The sequence below is a fragment of the Tenrec ecaudatus genome, chromosome 3 (genome assembly GCF_050624435.1).
Source record: "Tenrec ecaudatus isolate mTenEca1 chromosome 3, mTenEca1.hap1, whole genome shotgun sequence".
NCBI lineage: Eukaryota > Metazoa > Chordata > Mammalia > Afrosoricida > Tenrecidae > Tenrec > Tenrec ecaudatus.
In genome coordinates, this window is record NC_134532.1 from 172,624,428 (window position 1) to 172,648,060 (window position 23,633).

General features: G+C 45.0%; 1 protein-coding gene across 1 annotated transcript in view; it reads left to right on the forward strand.

The window, feature by feature from the left end:
- FRYL (FRY like transcription coactivator) overlaps positions 1-23,633 on the forward strand; it is a 254,927-nt gene that overhangs the window by 36,426 nt on the left and 194,868 nt on the right. Inside the window, exon 2 of the mRNA XM_075544365.1 lies at positions 9,118-9,296. The gene's annotated coding sequence lies outside the window, so the exon portion shown is untranslated. The remainder of the gene's footprint in view (positions 1-9,117; positions 9,297-23,633) is intronic.

Genomic DNA, 23,633 nt, shown 5'->3' on the forward strand with positions numbered 1-23,633 from the left:
GTGTGATCATGAGGTGTCGATGGGATCAGGTATCAAAGACCCCAAACAAAAAAATAAAAATAAAAAGCATATCAATGGAAATGAGGGGGAGTGCAGAGTGGAGACCCAGAGCCCATCAGTAGCCAATTGGACACCCCCTGTTAGAACGGCCACAAGGAAGAGAAGAGCCAGTCAGGGTGCAGTATAGCACTGATTAAACACACAACCTTCCTCTGGTTCTTAAGTGCTACTCCCCCACACTACAATGATCCCAATTCTATCTTACAAATCTGAGTAGACCAGAACATGCATCCTAGTAGAGATAAGAGCTCACAACATAGGGAATCCAGAACAGATAAACCCTCAGGGCCAATAAGGGGAGCAGCGATACTAGGAAGGGGGGCAAGAGTAAGGGGGAAGTGATCACAATGATCGATGTATGGCCCCACGCCAGGGGGATGAACATCAGAAAAGTGGGTGAAATGAGATAGCAGTCAGTGTAAGAAATGGAAAAAATATATATAAATTATCAAGGGACGGATGGGGGAGAAGAGCGAAAAATAAGGAACTGATGCCAGGGGCTCAAGTAGAAAGAAAATGTTTTGAAAAAGATGATGACAATATATGTACAGATGTGTTTGACAAAATGGATCTATGTATGGATTGTGATACGAGCTGTAAGAGTCCCCTATAAAATGACTCCCCCCCCCAGTTTTTTTCCTTTTACAAGGTGAGCCATCTTGAGCATGCTTCTCTGCTGGTGGGCACAGTCCCTTCCCCAAACTCCAAACTCAGTGCCATTGAGTCAGTGCTGACGTACAGTAGGCTCCCCCCCACCCCCATGAGTTTCCGAGACTATAATGTTCACAGAGTAGAAAGCCCAGTGTTTCTCCCTCGGAGCTGCTGGTGGTTTCCAACTGCTGACCTTGAGGGTAGCAGCCCAACACATAACCACTGTACTACGAGGGCTTCTGTCTGGTCCCTTGGGAAGGGAGAAAAAGGAAAGACGTGAGACACCGGTCTCCCATGAAACAGATACTCTCCCTTTCAGAAAGGCATTTGGAAACGATTGGTGTTGAGTCTGGAGTTTGCCCCACCCCATCCTCTGCAGGGAGCCTGGGGAGTCATTTTTTTCCCCCATTTTTCTTCCTTGGCTTGCTTCATCTTATTGTATGTCATGATAGATTTTTATCTTTCACATTTCTGGTAAGTGGCGATTATTAGGAAGTGGACCCAATTGTGTATGGAAAATGTCAAAGATATTTAGTGGGGAATGTGTTTCCCATGGTCCATTGTTTACCACAAAAAGGAAACCGCCAACTTCTTGTTACATCAGCGAAGATAAAAGTATTATGTGGACACAGTACTCCTTTTATGTCTAAAAAATTTCATACTGTGATCAAAGAAATTGTTTTCTGAAAACAATAAGTCAATGGGACATGTCTCCTCTTGTGACAAGTGGGTGTTTATTCAGTGAAAGCTCCTTATAAACAACCCACTTTCTATTCAAAAGAACATTTAGAAGTTGTCCAGCTATGGAGGTTTTGCTTATAATTTATGCTATAAAATATTGGGGGGGTATCAATTGGTGGGGGGGTGGTGGTGTAAAAGGGAGACAATGTCAGAGTCCAGGAAGGAAGAAATGTTTGGAAACTGGTAGCAGTTGTATGTAATTGACCTATGTATTGATATATGAGGGGTACCTCCCCCTGGGATTTTATATTAAAACTATGTATTTAAATTTTTTTACAAAAACCTTATCACCTTCAATGCACTCTTCATTACATTTAATAGTTTGTCAAGTCTGCAATTCCGTTCTTGGAAACATTTTTCAAACTCATCTGTTTGAATGGCTGACAGCACCTCCCTCATTTATTTCTTCGCCTCTTCTATATCCTCAAATTGCTGTCCTTTCAGGCCCCTCTTCATTCATGGAAACAAAAAAGTTGCATGGAGCAAGGTCAGGTGAGTAAGGTGCATGGGACAAGAGGCATGCTGTTTTCTTTTTTGCCAAAAACTGGCACACTGAGATGGCTGAGTTCGGCTGGTGCATTGTTGTGGTGGCAAACGAGTTACCTGCGTGCCACAAATAAGGCCTTTTTTAAAATGCACACTGTTACACAATCTTTGTATAGAAAATTTGATGACCAGTCTGACCTGGTAGAATGAACTCCAAATGCACTATACCCCTCATCTAAAAACAAACAAACAAATGAGCTTCGTGTTGATCTTAAATTCCATTCGACGAGATTTTGGGAGGCAAGGTGATGATGGTGTTTTCTATTGGCTTGACTGATGTTTGCTTTTTGGGTCGTAAGAATAGCACCATGTCTTCTCATCAGTAATGACTTTGGAATAAAAGTCATGGTAGCTTTGGAGCCGGTCTTTCAAAGCATGGCATGTTTCCACTCAATGCTCTTTTTGCTGGCAATTAGGACCCAAGGCACAAATTTTTCAGCAACTCTTCTCATTCCCAAATTCTCTGTGAAAATTCTCTGAACCGAGCTCCAAGAAAACTCTCCCAGCTCTTCAATGGTCTCTCCTCCATCTTTGAGCACAGTACTTGGATTTTTTTTGTGTCCGTTTGGGAAATTGACAGATATCCACAATGAGGTTTGTCGTCAATCGACATTTCACCTTTTTTGGAAATGAGAAACCACTTGTACACTTGAGTTTTTCCCAGAGCACTGCCCTTGTAAGCTGTGCCCAACATCACAACAGTGTCTGTGGCATTTTTCCTGAGCAGGAAACAGAATTTCACAGCCGTGTGCTGTTCTTTTAAATCGGGCATCATAAAAAAATGAAGTTTGAGCAAACCTGCTCTTAACAAAAACACTCGCTGTGACCAGAGAGAACCTTCCCAGTCAGTGCCACTGGGTGCACTAACTCGGAGCGAGTTTCTCGATGCTCGCCTTGCAGGAAAAATGTGTTTCCTTTTTTTTTTTTTTGGGGGGGGGAGACCCTCATATGTATTAACTCCCAATTAGAGTTTTTTTAAAGAGAAGAAGAAAGGAATCATTTTAGCCTGTTCAGAAACTCAGTGCTATTGAGTTGATGCGGACTCATAGTGATCCCATAGAACAGGGTAGAACTGCCTTTGGGCTTCCAAGATTTTAACTCTTTCCAGAAGTACAAAACCCCATCTTTCTCCTGCAGAGCAGCTGGTAGTTTCGAACTGCTGATCTTGCAGTTCGGAGCCCAATTGTACTCACTACGTCACCAGGGGTCCTTGAGCCATGGTGCCATAGTGAGTTACCGGAAACCAGCCACTGTGAAGGGAGAGAAGAGGCTTTCTACTCCCCCCAGGAGTTACCATAGGCCCACAGGGACAGTTCTACTCTGCCCTTCCTGTAGGGTCCCTGTGAGTCAGCATTGACTCAGTGGCAGTGAGAGGATTTTTTATTTTCATTTCTGAGTATGTATTTAGTTCTTAATTTCTTGAAATAGGATGAAAAGTTTTAATTGATTTGAAGAGGTAAACTGGGAATAGTTGTTTACATTCTGTAGCAGAGAACAGGGATTTGTATTTCTATAAATTAAGCTAATATTGTAGTGAGATTATATTGAGCGTACCAGTACACTGTCTATCACCCAGTATGTCTTTTCCTGCTGTGAAGTCCTGCTTACTAGAAAAGGCCTCAGAGGAAGGGTCTTAGCTGGGTTCTCAGGAGAAGCAAACTAGTGAAGCTTATATGCAGGGGTGTGGGTGTGGGTGGGGCTAAAAAAGTTGATGGAAAACTTTCACTGGCTTTCAGTTTTATTTTTTTCATGGACTTTCTGAAGACCCGTACCCGTGTCTGTGCGTGTGTGTACATATATGTATGTGCATCCATGTATTGTTGGGGTCCTTCAAGTCGGCCCCCAGTCAACAGCTACCTTCTTATGTAAACAGAATGAACCACGGCGCCATCCTCACAGTGGCTGCGCTACTGATGTCTTCCAGACTGACAGCCTATTGACTTTACTGACTCTCCGCTTTACCGGGGGGACCTGGTGGTGTGGCTGCTAACCACAAGGTGAGTGGCTGGAAACCCCCAGCCAGCCGCTCCTTTGGAGAAAGTTGAGGCTTTCGTTCTGAATTGACTCGACAGCAGAGAGTTCTCCTCATGCCTTTGTTTGCTTTACCAGCATAGTGGGTCCCGGGTTGGGCTGCTAGGTGCAAGGTCAGCAGTTTGAAACTCTCAGTCCCTCTGTGAGAGAAAGATGAGGCTTTCTACTCATGGTAAGATTTACAGTCTCAGAAACACAGAGTTGCTGTGAATTGGAATTGACTCGATGGCAGTGAGTTTTTTGTTTATTTGTTTTGTTTTGAGTTCTCCTTTACCAGACACGATGCCCTTGACCCTCCGTCTGGGAAAGAGTAGGGTGGCGTGACAGGGCTCCTTAGGAGTGAGGTGACAGTGCGGGACTTCATGTCACACTTTACACATGTTAGCAGGAAGGGCCCGTCCCCGGGGAAAAACACCATGCATGCTGGGTAAAGTAGAAGGTGAGCCAAAACGAGGGAGAGCCCTCAGTGAGGTGAATCGACACAGTGACTGACACAATGGCTCAAAAATAAATGAAGATCGCACAGGACCAGGCAGTGTGTGGGTATTCTGTAAGCAAGGTTGCTATGGGTTGGGACCAGCTCGACAGCACCCAACAACATGAGCTGGAAGTGACCGGAGAGCAACGAGTGTCCCTCCTCATATCGTGCGTCTATGTGAGGACCCCATAGAATGAAGACTGGTTAGCACCAGTTTTCATCTTCTTCACTTTCAGAAGTGTCGGGCAGTTGTTTCTCACTCAGAGTTCCGTGTGGCTGGAAAAGACATTTGCTATTGTTTTGCCAGCTGAAAACAGTATTAATTGAGCCCTCATTATGTTGCATGGACAGCCACGCTGGCAACACTTGCTGCGTGCTGGCTGTCAGCTATTGTGCTGTGTTCATACCTTTTGTTCTTTGAACACATTGCTGGAGGCTGTGATGATCACCACTTACTGTTGAGAAAGCTAAAGTGCGTACGTGAAGTTCCCAGTTTAAAAAGTATTTTTAATAAATTAGGGGCTCATACAACGCTTATCAAAATCCATGCATACATCAATTGTGTAACGCACATTTGTACATTTATTGCCTTCATCGTCCTCAAAACATTTGCTCTCCACTTAAACCCCTGGCATCAGCTCTCATTTTCCCCCTCCTTCCCCTGCTCTCCCCTCCTTCATGAACCCTTGATAATTTATAAATTAGTATTTTGTCCTATCTTGTCCTGTCCGATGTCTCCCTTCACCCACTCTTCTGTTGTCCATCCCCCAGGGAGGAGTTTATATGTAGATCCTTGTAATCGGTTCCCTCTTTCCACCCTACCCTCCCTCGACCCTCCCGATATAGCCACTCTCACCATTGGTCCTGAGGGATCATCTGTCCAGGATTCCCGGTGTTTCCATTTCCTATCTGTTTCAGTGTACATGCTCTGGTCTAGCCTGAATTGTAAGGTAGAATTGGGATCATGACAGTGGGGGATGGGGGAAGCATTTAGGAACTAGAGGAAAGTTGTATGTTTTATCATTGCTACACTGCACCCTGATTGGCTCATCTCCTCCCCGCGACCCTGCTGTAAGGGGATGTCTATTTGCCTACAGATGAGCTTTGGGTCTCCACTCCACACTCCCCCTCATTCACTATGATGCGATTTTTTGTTCTGATGATGCCAGATACCTGATCTCTTCAACACCTCATGTTCACACAGGCTGGTGTACTTCTTTCATGTGGGCTTTGTTGCTTCTGAGCTAGATGGCTGCTTGTGTACCTTCAAGCCTTTAAGACCCCAGATGCTATATCTTTTGATAGCCGGGCACCATCAGCTTTCTTCACCACATTTGCTTATGCACCCATTTGTCTTCAGTGATCGTATGGGGAAGTGAGCATACAATGATATGCTATTTTTGTTCTTTGATGCCTGATAACTGATCCCTTCAAGACCTCATGATCACACAGGCTGTTGTGCTTCTTCCGTGTGGGCTTTTTTGCTTCTGAGCTAGATGGCTACTTGTTTACTTTCAAGTCTTTAAGATCTCAGATGCTATGTCTTTTGATAGCTGGGCACCATCAGCTTTCTTCACCACATTTGCTTATTCACCTGCTTTGTCTTCAGTGATTGTGTCTGGAAGGTAAGCAACATAGAATGCCTTTTTTATAGAAGAAAGGATTCTTGCTTTGAGGGAGTACTTGAGTGGAGGTCCAGTGTCCTTCTGCTTCCTTAATACTAAACCTATAAATATATGCACAGAGATCTATTTTCCCATCCTCATATATAAATATGTTTACAGATGTACATGCCTTTATTTAGACCTCTATAAATGCCCTTTGCCTCCTAGCTCTTTCCTCTATTTCCTTTGACTTTCCTCTTGTCCCACTATCATGCTCAGTCTTCATTTGGGTTTCAGTAATTCCTCTTGGTTACTTTACCTTTGATCACGCCCTACCAGGCCTCCTACACTCTCCTCACCACTGATTTGGATCACTTGTTGTCCCTTGTTCCTGGGTTTGTCAACACCACTACCTTTCCCCCCACCTCCCTCTCTCCCATGTCCTCCCAGAACTGTTGGTCTTGTTTTTTCCTCCAGATTGTTCATCCAACCTATCTTATTTAGAACGACCTGTGGAGATAACAAGACAGAGCAAAACCAAGCAACAAAAGAGAAGAAAACAAAGCAACAACACCAACAAGCCAATGACAAAAAACAAAACACAACAACAAGAAAGAAAAGTTTGTAGTTAGTTCAAGGACTGTTTGTTGACCTTTAGGAATATTTTCTGGTCGAGTCTGATGGGGAACCAAACCCTGGCCCCAAAGTCTATTTTTGGTATTCCCAGAGGAATTGGTTGCTCTGTTTCCCTTGCTGTTCTATTCCATGCCCTGAGTGTTTTGCCTCGGTGTGATGGGATCAGATCGGGTGCAATTCCCACAGTGTGTGTCCAGTGTTGTCCCCTGTAGGGCTATGGGTCAGTGAGGGATATCATGTCTCATAGTGGGGCCAGCCATATGGTCTTCTCTGTGGATTGGCTGCTCTGAGTGGGAATCTCGTTGTCAAGGCTTGGTGGGCCAGGATGTGCTCCACTCTCTCTTCCTCTCTCTTCATTTGCTCCAGTGTGCTCTGGTCAGACATGTCCCTCTCCCAGAGCTGTAGATTCATTGCTGTCCTCTGAAATAAATTTTTCTGGTGAGAGGGGTTAAAACTATTTTGTATGAGTTTCAGTACACAGGAGGAGGAGAAGACAAGAGCACGTTCAGCCCCCAAACCCAAACGTTCCGCCACACCGAGCTGAGCTTGAGTTAGGTCTAGAGCCATTTCCTCTTTTCCTTTAGAACCTTAAAGTGGGGACTTGTGAACTTTTGGCTTCTTTCTGTTTCTTTCCGTTGTTAAAAAGAGTAGTTACAGTTGCAATGGCAACAACACCAGGCAACCCCATGTGTCTATCAGAGTAAAATTGTGCTTCTTATGTAGCGGTTTCAATGGCTGATTTCTCACAAGTAGATCCCCAAGTCTTTATTGCAAGGTACCTCTGAAAGCAGCCTCCAGTGCATCCTTTCTATTGGCAGTTGAGCTTGTTAACCGAGGGATTCATCTTCTCTCTCCTTGTGTGTGTGTGTAGACACACACACACACACACACACACACAGCACATTGTTGCAGCCACTGGGTCCATCCATCTCATTGGTGACCTTCTTTTGCGTGGCCCCTCTATGTTACCAAGCATGCCGTCCTTCTCCAGGGACTGGCCTCTTGACAAGTCCAATGTATATCAGATGATGTCTCGCCGTCCTTGCTTCTAAGGAGCACTTTGGTCATACTTCTTCCAAGACAGATGTGTTCGTGTTTTTGGCAGTCCATGGTACTTTCAATCCATAGGTTCATTGCTTGTATTCCTGCTTCCATTCCGCAGGAACTAGACACACACACACACACACACACACACACACGGATGGTGTCACCGAGTAAGTGCTTGGCTGCTAACTGAAAAGTTGGTAGCTTACCTCCACCTAGCACCTCTGTTGGAGAAAAAGACCTGGAGCTTTGCCCCCACAAAGATTACAGCCAAGCTGTCCCAGTGTGAAATGCTCTCACGTGAGTTCACTGAGTCTAAAATCCACTCGCTGGCACCCGACAGTAGTTAGAAGGTATTTTTATGGGAGTGTGAATTCTCTGCCTTTGCATATTCCTGGTAATTGTTTCATAGAAATATAAAGAGTTTTTACAGGCTGCTAACTGCAAGGTCTGAAGTTTGAAACCACCAGGTGCTCTGTGGGAGAAAGGGCTTTCTATTCCTGGAAAGAGTCACAGTCTTGGAAACTCACGGGAGCAGTTTTACCATTTTGTTGGGTAGCTGTGAGTCGGGATGGAGTGATGGCTGTGAGTTTGGTTTTTATTATTCCAGTTCATGTCTTTTTGTAAGCCACAGGTGATTTTTATGAATTATTGGTGATTTAACCAGTTCGTTCAGATTATTGTACAGATTTCACTTTTACAAATACTCCCATCACAACTTTATTCACATTTGTCCTCTTGTGAGTGTGTGCTTATATCTGTATGTTACAGTCCCAGGAGGATTATTGAGGGCCGGGAAGAGGGCTTCGTTTATTCCTAAACCACATCTAAAAATGTAAATGCATCCCTACTTTTGATAAGACATTTCCACGATCATTATCAGTGGAAAGTTTGTATCTTGGTGGATCTTTGGAAAGATAATTCTTGGGTCATTATGGCGTAGCATTATGTCCCCAAGTTCTGCGGAAGCGCTCTTCCTGCGGCAGCCCATGGTCTCCGAAAAACAGGTCCTTAATGTTGAGCATTTCCTTTAAGATGTTGAGAGAATGTGCCAGCCACTTCAAGGGCATTATGAGTCGGGGAAACACTTGAATGTGAACTCTTAAAGGACCTGCTCTCATTTCCTTGATGGTCTTCTCTCTCTGCATAAATCCATCCTGGTACAGTGGCGCTTTCATTATGAGGACGCTCTTGGCCAAATCCTCAATTATAAAAACGAATGTCAGCAGTGATATATGTTATTTGAAGACCGCCAAAGTGTTGCCCGTTTTGTTTGGATGTTACAAACAGCCAGCCGTATTTCAGTTTCCTTCTGTTTTCTTCCAGCCTGTGACATCCCACCACCCTGTGCTGCACACGGTGACTCACCGCTGCTCCGTGTCCGTGGCCCCTGAGTGCCTGTCACCCACACCCTCCAGATAGAGAAAAAAAAGCTTCTCGATGGATCCCTTCCAAATTTGGTGTCTTTTCTACAAACTCTGTGCCTCAACAGCTGTTGCTAAGTGGTAAGGATACATATTTACTTTTTGTTTTGTTTTTTAATGAATAATGACAATTGTAAAACAATTTTTATTTGGATCGACTTTTCTGTTTCTCTTTTTGGCTCATGAGTAATACCTGTGCTTTTCTTAGATGGGGGAGAAGGGTTCATTTATTTCTAAATCACATCTAAAAATCGCTGCCTTGTCTTAGGATGTTGGAAACTTCAGAACACCCTTTGCAGGTACACTGGAGCCCTGTAATCACTGTGTCATGGTGGTTACATCTTAAATGTCGGGCTGGTAACCGCAAGGTTAGTGGTTTGAAACAACCAGCCGCTCGGGACTTTCTACTCCTACACAGAGTTGCAATCTCGGAAACTCAGACTCATGGGCTGGCTCCGTGGCAGGGAGTTTTGGTGCCATTGCTGCTGAGTCATTTAGGTGAGCGTTATGTGGTTCCCAGAGCTGTAAAGCTTCCAGAAAGCCAGCGGCCGACCTTTTGGCTCTCAGCCGAGGGCTGTAACCTCTTTGCCACCGGGGCCCCGAAGGTGTGCTACACCTTGCAGTATTTGTCAAGAATAAATATAAACATGTGTGAACAGTTTTGTTTGTGTGTACTTTATGCAGGGCACCCTGGTGGCAAAATGATTAAAACACTTGGCTGCTAACCAAAAAAGGTTGGCAGTTCGAGCCCACCCACTGTTCTGTGGGAGAGAGGGGTTACGGTCTATTTTCATAAAAGCCTTAGACCCCTGGGGGGCAATTCTGTGCCCTGCAGAACGTCTATGAGTAAGTATCGCGTCCATGGCTCGCAACATATCTGCATATATGCATACCCAGTTGTAAGCATGTCACGAGTCCATACAAGCAGAAGATGCGTGTTAGGACCAGTAGCATGAGTAGCTATGGCTGTGATCGGGGAAGCAGGAGCCGTGGTGGCCCAGCGCTGAAGCGCTCGACTGCTAACCCAAAAGCCTGGAAGAAGGTGTGTCCGTTTGCTTCCACACAGACTCCAGCTGTGGAAACCCAAAGGGGGAGCTCTGCGCGGCCCTATGGCGGCACGGGGACTTGAAACCCACTCACTGGCAGTGGGTCCTTGGTTTTGAGTACTTTATATACTCCGGAGCCAGAGGTAGTTTGCACTGTCTTGTCGTTTCTTATCTCTTTAGCTATTTTGAGGCCAATGAGCCAAGAACAGCCGCTTACTTCCTAGCCTTTTCAGATGAGATACACATGAGTGCAGATAAGAGAGTTAGTTATTCCTGAAGAGAGGTGTGCAGTGCCTGCTCGTCTCTTTCTAGCCTGGCACGCTGCGTGCCTTCCATTTCCTTAATCTTTTGGAAGCCTAGATCTGGTTTGCCCACACGCTGTCTGCACACCTCCGACATTTCTTTGGGTCCCCTGCTTTGGGGAGGAGGACGTGAGAGGGCAGAAGAGTGAAATGGAGTAGAACAGGTTGCTAAGGTGTAAACCTTCTTAATCTTACTTTGGCGAAATTTATAACAAAGAGTTTGCCATTTCGACCATACAATTCACTGATGTCAATTTACATTCATCTTCACTACTGTCCACTGCCGTAAATGTTATGTTGTCCCAAACAGAGACTCCGTATCCTTTAGTAATGACTCCCACCTTCTCCCAGTTCCTGGTAACTGTTCATCGACTCTATCTTTATTTGTCTAATGCTTTTGGGTGAGCGTAGGGGTGCTAACCACAGGTAGGGGCTGCAAACCCGCTGCTGACGGAAGGGAGAAAGATGCGGTAATCCTGCTTCCTTCCAGTCTGAGAAACATGAGTTGGAATGGCTTTGACGGCCATGGGTCTGGTTTGGGTTTGTCAGTATGGTCATACACATGTAACTGTTTCTATGTTCTCTTTAGGCACTGTCTGTCAAGTTGGTCCTGACTCTTAGTGACCTGGGGTACCACAGAACGAAACACTGCCTCGTCCCGTGCCTCCTTTCCATTGCTCTTATGTGTGAGCCCATTGTTGCAGCCACTGTGTCAACCTGTCCTGTTGAAGCCTTCCTCTTTTTCGTTGCCCTTCTACTTTACTAGGCACGGTGCCCTTCTCCAGGGACTGGTCTCCCCTGATACCATGTCTAAAGTACGCGAGACCAAGTCTCACCATCCTGGCTCCTAAGGAGCAGCCTGGCTGTATTTCTTCCTCGGCAGGCTTGTTGTTTTGGCAGCCCATGGGTCTTTGAGTATTCTCCTCCAGCACCGCAATTGACACGCATGGTCTCTTCTTCCATCGTCCTTATTTATTCCATGTCCAACGTTCACACGCATCTGAAGCCATTGAAAATATCATGGTTCGGGTCAGGCATCCCTCAGTCCTCAAAGCAACCTCTTTTCTTCTCAGCAATGTAAAGGTCTCGTGCCGCAGCTTTACCCAATGCGATACATCCTTTGATGTCTTAGCTGCTGTTTCCATGAGCATTGATAGTGGATCCTAGCAAGACGAAATCCTTGACAGCTTCAGTCTTTTCTCTGTTTATCGTGATGCTACCTATTGGTCCAGTGTGAGGATTTTGTTTTTCTCTTTTCTTTATATTGGTAACTTCTTATAAGTGGGGTCCTGTACTCACCGTGTTTTTAGTTTTTTTTCCGTGTTGTAGCATGTTTTAAAATTTTGTCTTTGTGGCTGGGTGGCCTTCCGTTATATGTATGCACCATATACTGTTTATCCATTCATCGGTTGATAGACATGTGGGTGGTTTCCACATCTTGCTTGCTGCCAGTGACCATGTTGTGGTCTGCATCTCTGCTTTAAAAGTCTCTTGGGCATACACCTAGGAGTGGAATGAACGGGAACACCATGGTATTTCTTTGTTTAAACTTTTTGTGGAATTGCCAAATAGCAGCTGAACCATTTCACATTCCAAAACAAGAGATGTGGAGAGTAAAGCCATCGAAGTACACTCATTCAGAGCCGGTCAACCAATATTTTCCACAGGCCTGCTATTCAGGAAAGACACGGCGCACAGGCTAAGTAAAGGAGCTTAGTGTCAGCGTTCCAGTTCATACATGCACAGATGCATTCCAAGCAAAATGGGTTAGAACATGTCTCGGTAACCGGTGGAGGTCTGAAGGCAGATTCCCGTGTCCACCTGTCTTCGTCTTGTTGGGAGGGGGTTGTAAAAATGGGCGGGTGGAGTGTCTGACCTCCCCTGACTTCATGAGGGGGAAGGGGAATCACAGTTACCATCAGCCCAAGGCTAATTACCATGAGGCGGGGATCACGCACGCCTCTACTTTCCAACTTTCTTTGCCAATTCTGACCCCAGCTCCTCCTCCCATGGGACTCTCTCCTTTTCTGCTGGGCTCTGTTGCAATGGCCACACAACTCACAACACTCACAAGTGCAGTCCCTTCTTGGGTAGCTAACCGGATCAGAAATGCTCAGGATACAGTTCTTGGGTCAAGACCATCTCTTCTCCATGGTGCCTGCTGGCATGCTTCTCTCTGCTCGGTACCTTCTCAGCCAGAAAGCCCCCATGGCCTTTGCTCCAGTACTGTTAAAGAGCTCCCGTGGCTCTGCCATTAATGTTGAAAGGGCAATTTTACCCCGGCAGTAGCCTCAGCCCAAAGATGCTAGGCTGTAGCCCCGTGAGTTAGCAAGTCTAGCTACCTAGACAGATGCCTGAGAGTTACCCCACTCAGCAAGTACACCTCCTGCCTGGAAGCACTTAGTTCAGCAGTTCGCAACCTGTGGGTCGCGACCTCTTTCACAGGGGTCGCCTAAGACCATCGGAAAACACGTATTTTCTGATGAATTTAGGAACTGAGACACTGCCCCTCAATCTGTCTCCAGGTGGGTCTGCCCACATGTAGATACGCCCACATATATGTACTGGGTGTGAAGACTGTTACCCGTGCTGCACCATGCTTCAAGACAAATTTTCATTTATTTGTCATTAGAAATAAATATTTCACAATATATAGTTACATATTATTTTGTGATTAATCACTATGCTCTAATTATGTTCAATTTATCACAATGAAACTACATCATGCATTTTAGATATTTACATGATGATTCATAACAGTAGCAAAATGACAGTTATGAAGTAGCAACAAAAATAATGTTATGGTTGGGGGTCACCACAGCATGAGGAACTGTATTTTAAAGGGTCATGGCATTAGGCAGTTTGAGAACCACTGCCTTAGAGGGATGGCAAACCTGACCAGTCCCCAAGTTCCATATACCCTATTTGCATAGTCCCGCCCCACATGGTTATTACGTACTTAATCTATATTAAATAGTGAGCTATCCATCTCCATTGATAGGCCACAGAAACTTCACACTTGCATAGTCCCACCCAGCCATCTGGTAGGAATGACAATGACTTTGGCTAGAAGATTCATATCCAGTAATTTACTATATGGGAGGGTGCCTTTCCAAAAACGGGTCCAAATCAAAACATTGGCTCCCAGGTGATCTGGGAGGCCAGCACCATTCAAAGCCGAAGTTGAGATTAGAAGATTTATGGTAACAGTTTTGTTGTTTTTTTGAATCCCCAAAGGTTAATGTTCATTTTCTTGAAGAACATAGCACAATCGCACCGTCACCAGGGTCACATCTTTGATCTGCCCTGGCGATTTTGGGACACTTACAAACACAAACAAACCTGTGATTTCTCCTGAAACAAGCTTTGGAGAAGGGGGTGGTTGGTGTTTCAGTAGGTAGCTGACACCCCTTTGTTTACAGGATCGAGCTCTACCGTGCTGGGTATCTCTCTGCCCACACCATCACTGCTTACCCTAGAATTTGGCATCAACGGGAACGTGTCCATTTCTTAGGTCTTGAGAAGTGCCCTCTCTCGTGATCACAACTGTCTTATGGTGACACTGTTTTTGAATCTGAATCTGCTCTCTTTCTTATGACTTGCCGTAGATTTCTTTTGTCCTTTTGCTAGTTGGTTAGACACTTCCTGCTTTCATTAACTTTCCACTTACTACCACTCCCAGGGTAGTACTTGCTGTAGCCCTGCTTGTTCTCTTGCCCTTTTCATCCCCGTGTGTGTGTGTGTGTGTGTGTGAGAGAGAGAGACCTGGTGTGCAAATTGCAAACCGAAGCTAATTAGCTGCAGGTTTTCTCACTAACACTGTCCCCACCCCCGCTCCCACTCCCCCACATAAAACTGCCTAATGCACTTGGAAGTTCAGCTATGTTTTGATTGGCTGATTGGCCCAGCAGTCATTTAGCTGGTCTCTGAAGTGTTTCCTTTCAAAGTCAGCATTTTGACCTTCTGGGGAAGATTCTGCACTTCTACCTTGTCACCCTCAAGGTGCCTCATTGGGCTGTGCTTCCTGGAGTCTCCCTGTGCAATCCAAACAGTTAAGTATTAGACTGCTGTACAAGAGGTCGGCTGTTGGTACCTCACAAGAGAAGCCTGGCGATCTGCTTCAGACAGGTCACACAGCCTCTGTACACTTGGGGCCACTGAGAGTGTGAACGAACTTGATGACAATGAGCAGCTGAAACACAGTGTAGCTCTATCTTGTGTTCCCTTTACTTCACATTTCTGGGTTGTGTCTGAAGAAGAAACACTTTGTCTTATTTACTGTTCCTTTTTATTTTGGAAAATGTGAACTATATGAGGGGATCCCCCCCCCCCATGAAACCCAGGTGGAGCGGAGCTTTTGTAGTCTGCATTTTCCCCTCTAGGTGAGCATCGAGCAACCCATTCTGAGTTAGTGCATCCAGCGGCGTCCCCCTGGGAAGGTTCTTTCTGGTCACAGTGAATTTCTTCATAAAAGCACTTTTGCTCAAAACTTGTTTTTTTGATGGCCGATTTAAGAGAATAATGTACGGTTGTGAAATTTCTGTTTCCTGCTCTGGAAAAATGTCGCAGAAACTGTTATGATGTTGAACACAGCTTACAAGGACAGCGCTCTGGGAAAAACTGAAGTGTATGAGTGGTTTTCTCATTTCAAAAAAGGTGAAATGTTGATTGATGACAAGCCTCATTCTGGATGTCTGTCAACTTCCCGAATGGATGAAAATGTCGACTCGTAAATGTAGTGCATTTGGAGTCTGTTCCACCTATCTCTAAGCTTTCTATTTTGAGGTTCTCAAAAGATTGTGTAACAGTGTGCTACCAAAAAGGTCTAAGTTGTGGCAGATGGGGGATTGGATTTGCCACCGTGACAGTGCATCTGCTCACAGCCATCTCAGTTTTTTGAAAACCCCCCAAAAAAACCCCAAAAAACCATCATGCTTTTCTTGCCCCACCCACCTGACTTACCTGACCTCGCTCCCCAGGACTTCTTTTTGTTTCTGTGAATGAAAAGAGACAGAAGGACAGTGATTTGGTAGCAGAGATGAAGAGAAAAAAACCAAAAACAAGGGAGATGCTTTCAGCCAGCCAAACAGATGAGTTTGAAAAAGGTTTCCAAGAATGGAATTGCAAATTTGACAAATGTGTAATTGTAATGGAGATTACTTTGAAGGTGATAAGGTGGTTTTGTAAAAAAATTTAAATACATAGCTTTATTTTGGTGGGGAAGGGGTCTTGGGTTTTGGGGGGTACCCCTCTTATAGTTATAAAGAACCCTTTGGTATTCATCACCCACTTTCAGTTATTATTCAGTCATGGCCACACTGACATCCATTTCCCCATCAACTTCTCTTCAGATCCTGTATTTGGTTTTTAAAAATTTATTGTTTATTTTTTTCTGTATTTGTTTAAAGTGAAGCCTAGATGTAACAGACGACATTTTTATACAAGTGCACAAATATGTGTTTTGCTCCCTCCCCACTTGTTGCCACGGCACACTCTACAGGTGTTCTTTTACATGTCTTCATGTCATTAATTGTCTTCGTCTAGTACGTTTCATGTTAAGTCTGTATCCTGGTGCCTGCTGACAGCTGGTTTGGTTCACAGCAGCAGACCCTCGCCGGCCTACCATCAAGTTTCTAACACAGCCCCGCTCCTGGCAGGGGTCCTTCCCTGCTCTTACAAACTGTAGTTTTCTTTCTTTAAAAAAAAATCATTTTATTGGGGCTCATACAACTCTTATCACAATCCTATATGTCCATTGTGTCAAGTACATTTGTACATTTGTTGCCATCATCATTTTCAAAACATTTCCTTTCTACTTGAGCCCTTGGTATCAGCTCCTCATTTTTCCCCTCCCTCCCTCACGAACCCTTGGTAATTTATAAATTACTATTCTTATTTCATGTCTTACACTGACCGATGTCTCCCTTCACCCGCTTCTTTGTTGTCCGTCCCCCTGGGAGGTGGTTAAATGTAGATCATTGTGACCAGTTCCCTTTTTTCGCCCAACCTTCCCCTTCCCCTCTTGGTATCGCTACTCTCAGTATAGGTCCTGAGGGGTTTATCTGTCCTGGATTCCCCGTGTTTCCAGCTCTTATCTGTACCTGTGTACAAGCTCTGGTCTAGCCAGATTTGTAAGGTACAGTTGGAGTCATGATAGTAGGGTGGCAGTGGGGGGGGGGTGATTAAAGAAGTAGAGGAAAGTTGTATATTTCATCCGTGCTATACTGCACCCTGACTGGATCATCTCCTCCACGAAACCCTTCTGTAAGGAGATGTCCAGTTGCCTACAGATGGGCTTTGGATGTCCACTCCTCACTGCTCCTTTTTCACAATGATAGGATTTTTTTGTTCTGGGTCTTTGATGCCTGATACCTGATCCTATCAATATCTCATGATCACACAGGCTGGTGTGCTTCCTCCATGTGGACTTTGTTGCTTCTCAGCTAGATGGCCCTTTGTTTATCTTTATGCCTTTAAAACCCTGGGTGCTATATCTTTTGATAGCTGGGCACCATCAGCTTTCTTCACCACATTTGCTTATGCACCCACTTTGTCTTCAGCGATTGTGTCGGGAAGGTGAGCATCACAGAATGCCAGGTTATTAGAACAAAGTGTTCCTGTGTTGAGAGACTACTTGAATAGTGGCCCAATGTGTGTCTGCTACCTTAATACTAAACCTATAAATATATTTACATTGATCTAATTCCCTATCGTCATATATAAATATATTTACATATGTACATGCCTGTATTTAGATCTCTATAAATGCCTAGTTCTTTCCTCTATTTCCTTTTACTTTCCTCTTGTCCCACTATCATGTTCAGCCTTCATTCGAGTTTCAGTAATTCCTCTTGGTTACATTGCCTTTGATCAAGCCCTGCTAGGCATCCTACACCCTCCTCACCATTAATTTTAGATCCCTTGTTGTTTCCTTGTCCCTGGGTTTTTAGCACCCACTTCCTTTCCTACCTGCCTCTCCTGTGTACCCCCCTGCCTCAACTTCCCCAATGCTAAACATAGGTCCCGATGTGTTCTCCACCTGTTATCTAGATAGATATGCAGACTCAATAAGAAGACAAAACAAGACAGAAAAAAACCAAACAACAAAAGAAAACAGAACAACAACAAAAGCCTATAAATAGTACAAGGTCTATTTGTTGACCTTTTGGACTGTTTTCCAGTTGAGTCTAATGGGGTGCCACACTTTGGCTCCAAAGTCTACTTTTGGTATTCCCTGGGTACTTCATTGCTTTGCTCCCCTTGCTGCCCTGTTGCATGCCCTTAGCGTTTTACCCCAGAGTGGTGGGGTTCGGCCCTATGGTCCTCTCTGTGCATTGGCTTCTTGAAGCAGGATTATCGTCCTCAGGGCTTGGTGGGTCAGGATGTGTTCCACCCTCCCCCCTCCCCCTTCATTTGCTCCTGTGTGCTCTGATCAGACAGGCCCCTCTCCCTGAGCTGTAGCTTCAGTGCTGTCCTCTGAAGGGAATTCTCCTGGGGGGAAGAGAGAAACCATTGCTTTTCCGTGCAGGAAGAAATGTCCGTTTCTGCTGTGGTTATATGTTGGGCTGCTGACCACAAGGTCAGTCGTTTGAAACCACCAGCTGCTCCTCTGGAGAAACCAAGCCAAGACAGGTCCAGTGGGCTGTGTCGTAGGCCCCCTGTGGGGGCATTGTGGGGGCTTCTCACACCGACACTGTCCTGCCGCTCGGTCACATGGGACAGGCACTGTGTGGCTCGGTTTCACACGGATTGGATACTTGTTCCCACCTGTTGCAGAACCAGCCTGAGCTTGACATGTGACCTTCTGCCCAGCCCTCCATCGACGTGCCTAGGTTCAGACTGGCTAAATGGAACTCTGCCGTTCTCAGGCCCAGCCTGGAACTGCCGTAGAGAAAGTGCAGTTTTATTTTTAATTTTGTGTTTTTTTCAAAACCATTTTATTGGGAGTTAATGCACAAAGCATTCCGTAGTTCAGTCATATCAAGCAGTATTGAATAATTGCTCCCACAATCAGTTTCAAGACATTCTTTTCTTTCCTGAGCTCCTTGACATCAGCTCCCTTTTAGCCCCCCACCCCCACCCCCCAGATGCACATTATGATCAAAGAAAACATTTTGAGCCTCTTGAATAAAGGTAAATGAGACCGCAACTCACTGCTGGGAGTGGTACAGACGTGTGATATATGTATGGACACGAAATGCCAAAACTTAAAAAACATAATCATGTCATTTCTGCACATTATATGTGGATTATTTACATGGACATACTACTTGCCAAAAGTATAGTAATTTAAAAATATTTTGGTATACATCTCTAAAATATTAGACTCTTGTTAAATACAGCCATAGCACTGTTGTCACGTCTTTCTCCTGAGATGGTGTGGAACTGCTGACCTTTAGGGTGTGTTAAACCATTGTTGTTAGGTGCCACAGTGGAGTCAGCCCTCTTGGGGACCCCAGATCCAACCAGATCGATTCATTGTGATCCTTGGGGTTTTCAATGGCTGATTATTTGGAAGTGGATTGCCGGGCCTTTCTTCCTAGTCTGAGTCTGGCAGCTCTGATGAAAATGAAAATGACGGGCAATCCTGAACCGACAGGCTGGTGATAGCTGCAAACGAGGTCTATTGGCCAGGAATAAAGCCACATGGAAGGTGAGAATTCCCTTACTGAACCTAAATGCTAAATGGTGAAACCTTTATACTATCGTTTCTTTTTCATTTACTGAATGCAATATTCCATAGTGATAAACTCCCCTGGATGCTCGTGGTTACCTATTAGAACTTAACCTCCCCCCATACCTCCCCACTCCCCCCCGGCCCCAAACCAAACTTAGTGATTGACATTGAGTGGAGCCGACACATGGATTCTGTGGCTTTCCTATGTAGAATTTCAAGGCTGTGAATCTTTCAGGTGCAGACAGCCTCATCTTCCTCCCGCTTTGTAGCTGGTGGACTTGAACTGACAACTGCCATCAGCAGTCCAACACCTACTCAAATGGCAGGGTCGATACTTCATTCTTCTTTTAACCTTTATTTGCCACTTTTCAAAATCCTGAATGGGTTCTGTTAGGGCTTTCCAACAGTGATTAATAAGCATCTCCCCTTCAGATTAATGAGGGTTCTTAGATTTAAGCGTTGTGGACGCTTTATTTTGTTTCGTTTTTCATTTCCTTATGGATGTTTAAATTGTTTCATCTTTGAGCTCTGAAAGTCTTTGAGAGTTGATTCTTGAGTGCTTTTGACTCAACTGGTTTCTCTCAGTTTTTGATAACTTCTTGGCTCTCTGGATTAGGTAGAAAGAAGAGTTACAGTCTTGTAGGTAGAACTCAGGAGCAGTCTCACCTGCCCTGTAGGGCCTTTAGAATCAACAGCAACGTGATGGCAGTGAGTTTGGTTTGGCTTTTTGGGTTGGCTCTGGAATGGCCAGACGCTCTGTCTCCTTATGCACACTTCCTCCTCAAAACAGCGCCAGCACCTTTCCCGGGGAGCCTTGCTGCCTCCAGGAGAGAAAAGAATTTCTTTACAAGACGAACTAGGGACTCTGTGACTAGTGGATTGGCCATTGTTTTTTGGTCTGGTCAGTGGTCATAAATAGAGAACTTGAGCTTGTGGATCGGCTGGTGGTTCTGAACCACCGACCTTATGGTTAACAGTTCCAGGCTTACCCGACAGCTCTGCCATGGGAACAAGTAAAAATTATTTTGGTGGCAACATTTTAAGGTAAAAGTATGTTAATGGAAATGCTTTTCTTGGAGATTAAGTGAGGACATGTTTAGTCTTTATTTCTGTATTATAATTTTAAGGTTTTTTTTTAAACCACTGAAACATTAACTAGTGCAGGTGCGTCATATGACGACTCAAACAGTCATTTTGTATTGTGGTTTTGAATCCCAATGCATTTAGTTGAAAAGTGGTGCAATTTGTTTTATTTTTTAAATAAAAAAATATCCCCCTGTCAAATGATTTGCCAGGCATATGAAAGACTTCAGAGGTAAACTGCCTCAAGAAGAATAGCGCCCTCGCCCCCGGGGGTTTGCTAACCAGCCCCCAGGAGGTGGGAGAAATGACTGGGCTCCTCCCTTTGTACTCTCCCTGCCTTACTTCCTCTCCCATCCAAGTCCTAGGTGAGCAGTGCAGTGTCAAATGCAATCACAGTGCTAATTCAGAAACCTGATTGAATTAAAAGCTAAGCTCCCATCTCCCCCGCCCCCACCCCCCCCCACATAACCGCATTGGTATCTATGCCAGAACTTTTGTCCTCATGCTTTCCTCCTAGGATGGTTTAGGAGGGATCATCCCCGAGCCGAGTGAGTCATCCCACACCACAGATTCCTTAAGGATGAAGACGGTGTCTTAGTCATTGCTCGTGTCACGGATTATTGAGCACAGTGCTTGCTATGTGGTCAGGCTGAGTGAATGAAGCTGGTCTCAACCAGCTTTCATGGATTAGACTGCACCTGGTAAGGTTGACGTGAGGTGTCTTAAAAACCTACACATCTGTTTGGGTTTTGTCTTTGTGTGGAGTACCAGCCCCCACAAATGAATGGGATCAAGGGGCGGTTGTGTAATTGAGGGGTAAAATTAAAGAGACATCAGACAAGACAGGGCATGCAATTGCTCATCTCTGGGATGGCTGTGATCTCAGTAGCCAGGTATGCGCAGAGAGCGAATTTATTTACAATCTCAGCTTAGATACATTTTCAGGGATGTGCAAGCCCCCCTGATTACATCATAACAGGAAGGGTTGTACCACACGCTTACATCAATTGGAGGGGGGCGAGCTAGGGGTGTACATGCAATAGAATGGGAAGCAGTAGGTACACATGTGACAAGATGGACAGACCCTAGACTCAAGATGGTCCTCTTTGAGTTGGCTTGACCTTGGCTGTGGGCTCTCCTTCAGGGGAACAATCCACTATCCTTATCAGCAGGGAGTGGGCCTCACCTGGGGTGGACTGACAATAGGGTCTGACTACTCTAGATGTCTAATAACCCTCAGGGAGATAACCTATAAGCCATTGACCTCTGTGTTAGTCTGGGTAAATTAGAGAAACAAATTTATAGAAACTCATATATATATATATATAAAATAGAGTTTTATATAAAGGTTAAGTGTGCATCAAGAATACATCCCAACCCAGTGCTGCCCAAGCCCACAAGTCCAACATTAACCCATCTGTCCAACACCAATCCACAAAGTCTTCCATCTCGCAAAACAGATGCAATGATACCAACTGCAGGAAGAAAGCCGAATCAGTGAACGTGTAAGCATCTCAGTGCTGATAGGGGTCTCCACAGGGCTGCATCAGGGTAGGTCCTTGTGGCTTCTCCTCAGGGATGTCTTGTAGGAAGTGAGCCTTGCCAGTTGAAGCAGGGAACTGGCAAAGGCAGCTGTACCCTGGTCCGACCCTCTGAGAACAAGAGACCTGAGAACTAAAAAAAGGTGAGGCTCAAGCCATTTATCTCTCCGACAAACTTCAGTTAATCCCTTGTGTTTATCAGCCAGGTTGGCACAATAAACTTTAACTAACAACCTCCAAGTTTATAGTCAATGACCATGTGTTCTTAGGTTTGGCATATATTATGGTGGGGGGCAACTTGGGGAAAAACCTTTCTGTATCCCACATCTTTGCCTTTTTGTGTCACTCTAGAAAACCTGAGGAGCCTTGACATCAAGCTGTATTTTGACCTGAACTCATGTTAAAGTTCATAACCAAGCAGGAATGGCATAGCCTCCATTTGGAATTGGTCCAGGATTACATTCATAGGGATTGGTCAGATGACCTTGAAACCTGCTCTGCTGACCTGGGATCTAGTATTCTCTCAGCATTAGAGCCAGGGGTAAAGAAAAAGGGGCACCTAAAGAGACCCGAGGAAGAGCCTGGGGACACAGTGGTTACGCTGTGGCCTGCTAACTGCAAGGTCAGCAGTTTGAAACCACCAGCTGCTCCATGGGAGAAAGAGGAGGCTTTCTACTCCCGTAAAGAGGCCTATTCTTGGAAACCCACAGGGCTGTGTTCTGCGCTGTCCTGTGGGGCAGAATTGGCTGGATAGCAGTGAGTTTTCAGTTTTGAGGGACTCGGTAGAAAGTGGATGGGTTCGTGTAGTGGAGACAGATTTCATCATAAGCCGCAGAAGTGGCCGTGGCTTCCTCGTCTAGTCTGTTACAGTGTCGAGAAGGTTGCAGCACATTTGAAAAGCATATACTTTTAGATTAAAGATTATTTTGAAAAAGATTGATTGAAATGACGTGGTTACTTTTTCTTACTGTTCACTGAGTTTTAAAAATCAATATTAAAACATTGATAGAGGATTGCATTATGCCCTCTCCCCACCAATGAGAGCGTTAAACTCTAGAGCCCCTCCTCCAGGCTGCTCTTCTCTGACACTAGCTCTTTACAGGAGCCAGGAGCAGGTAGCCTCGCCTGTCTCCAGTCAGAGCCCCTTGATTGAAGACATCTTTCCTCTGATGGAGTGGCTGCTTGGGTTTGAACCTCTTACCATGAGGTTAGCAGCCCATTGCTTCATTTATTGCATTACCCATGGTGACCTCTCTCCCTGTGCTTCTAATCCCAGTTGAGAATGGGCTGTCTTTGCTGGGTTCATTTCACTTAGGAAAGTACCCAGAGAAGTGTGAGCGGCTACCTTTTGAGATAAGACGAGAGTAAGCAAGTTAGCTAATTAAGCGAGGACTCAGAGAGATTCTCAGCCCCATAAAGGGATTACTCTACTCGGGAGCATGATCTGAGACAAGGACCTTCCTTCTCCGGAGGCAGGATAAGGAAAGGCATTCCCCTAGGGCCTGCACCCTGCATTCAGACTCCTAGTGTCTGAAAGTAAGAGAAGATAAATTCAGGTTGGATAAGACCACCGGCTTATGCTATCTCTGTTATAGAACTTTCTGTTATAAATCGTGTTTATTATTATTATACCACTTAAAGCAGGTGTTTTATCAACAGCCACCTCGGTTCTTAAAGAAAGCAAAGCAAGGAACATTCTGTACCGAGTTACAGATTGGAGCGCTCCATACCTTAAGCTTTAGGGGTGCTGTGGATTAGGTGTTGGCCTA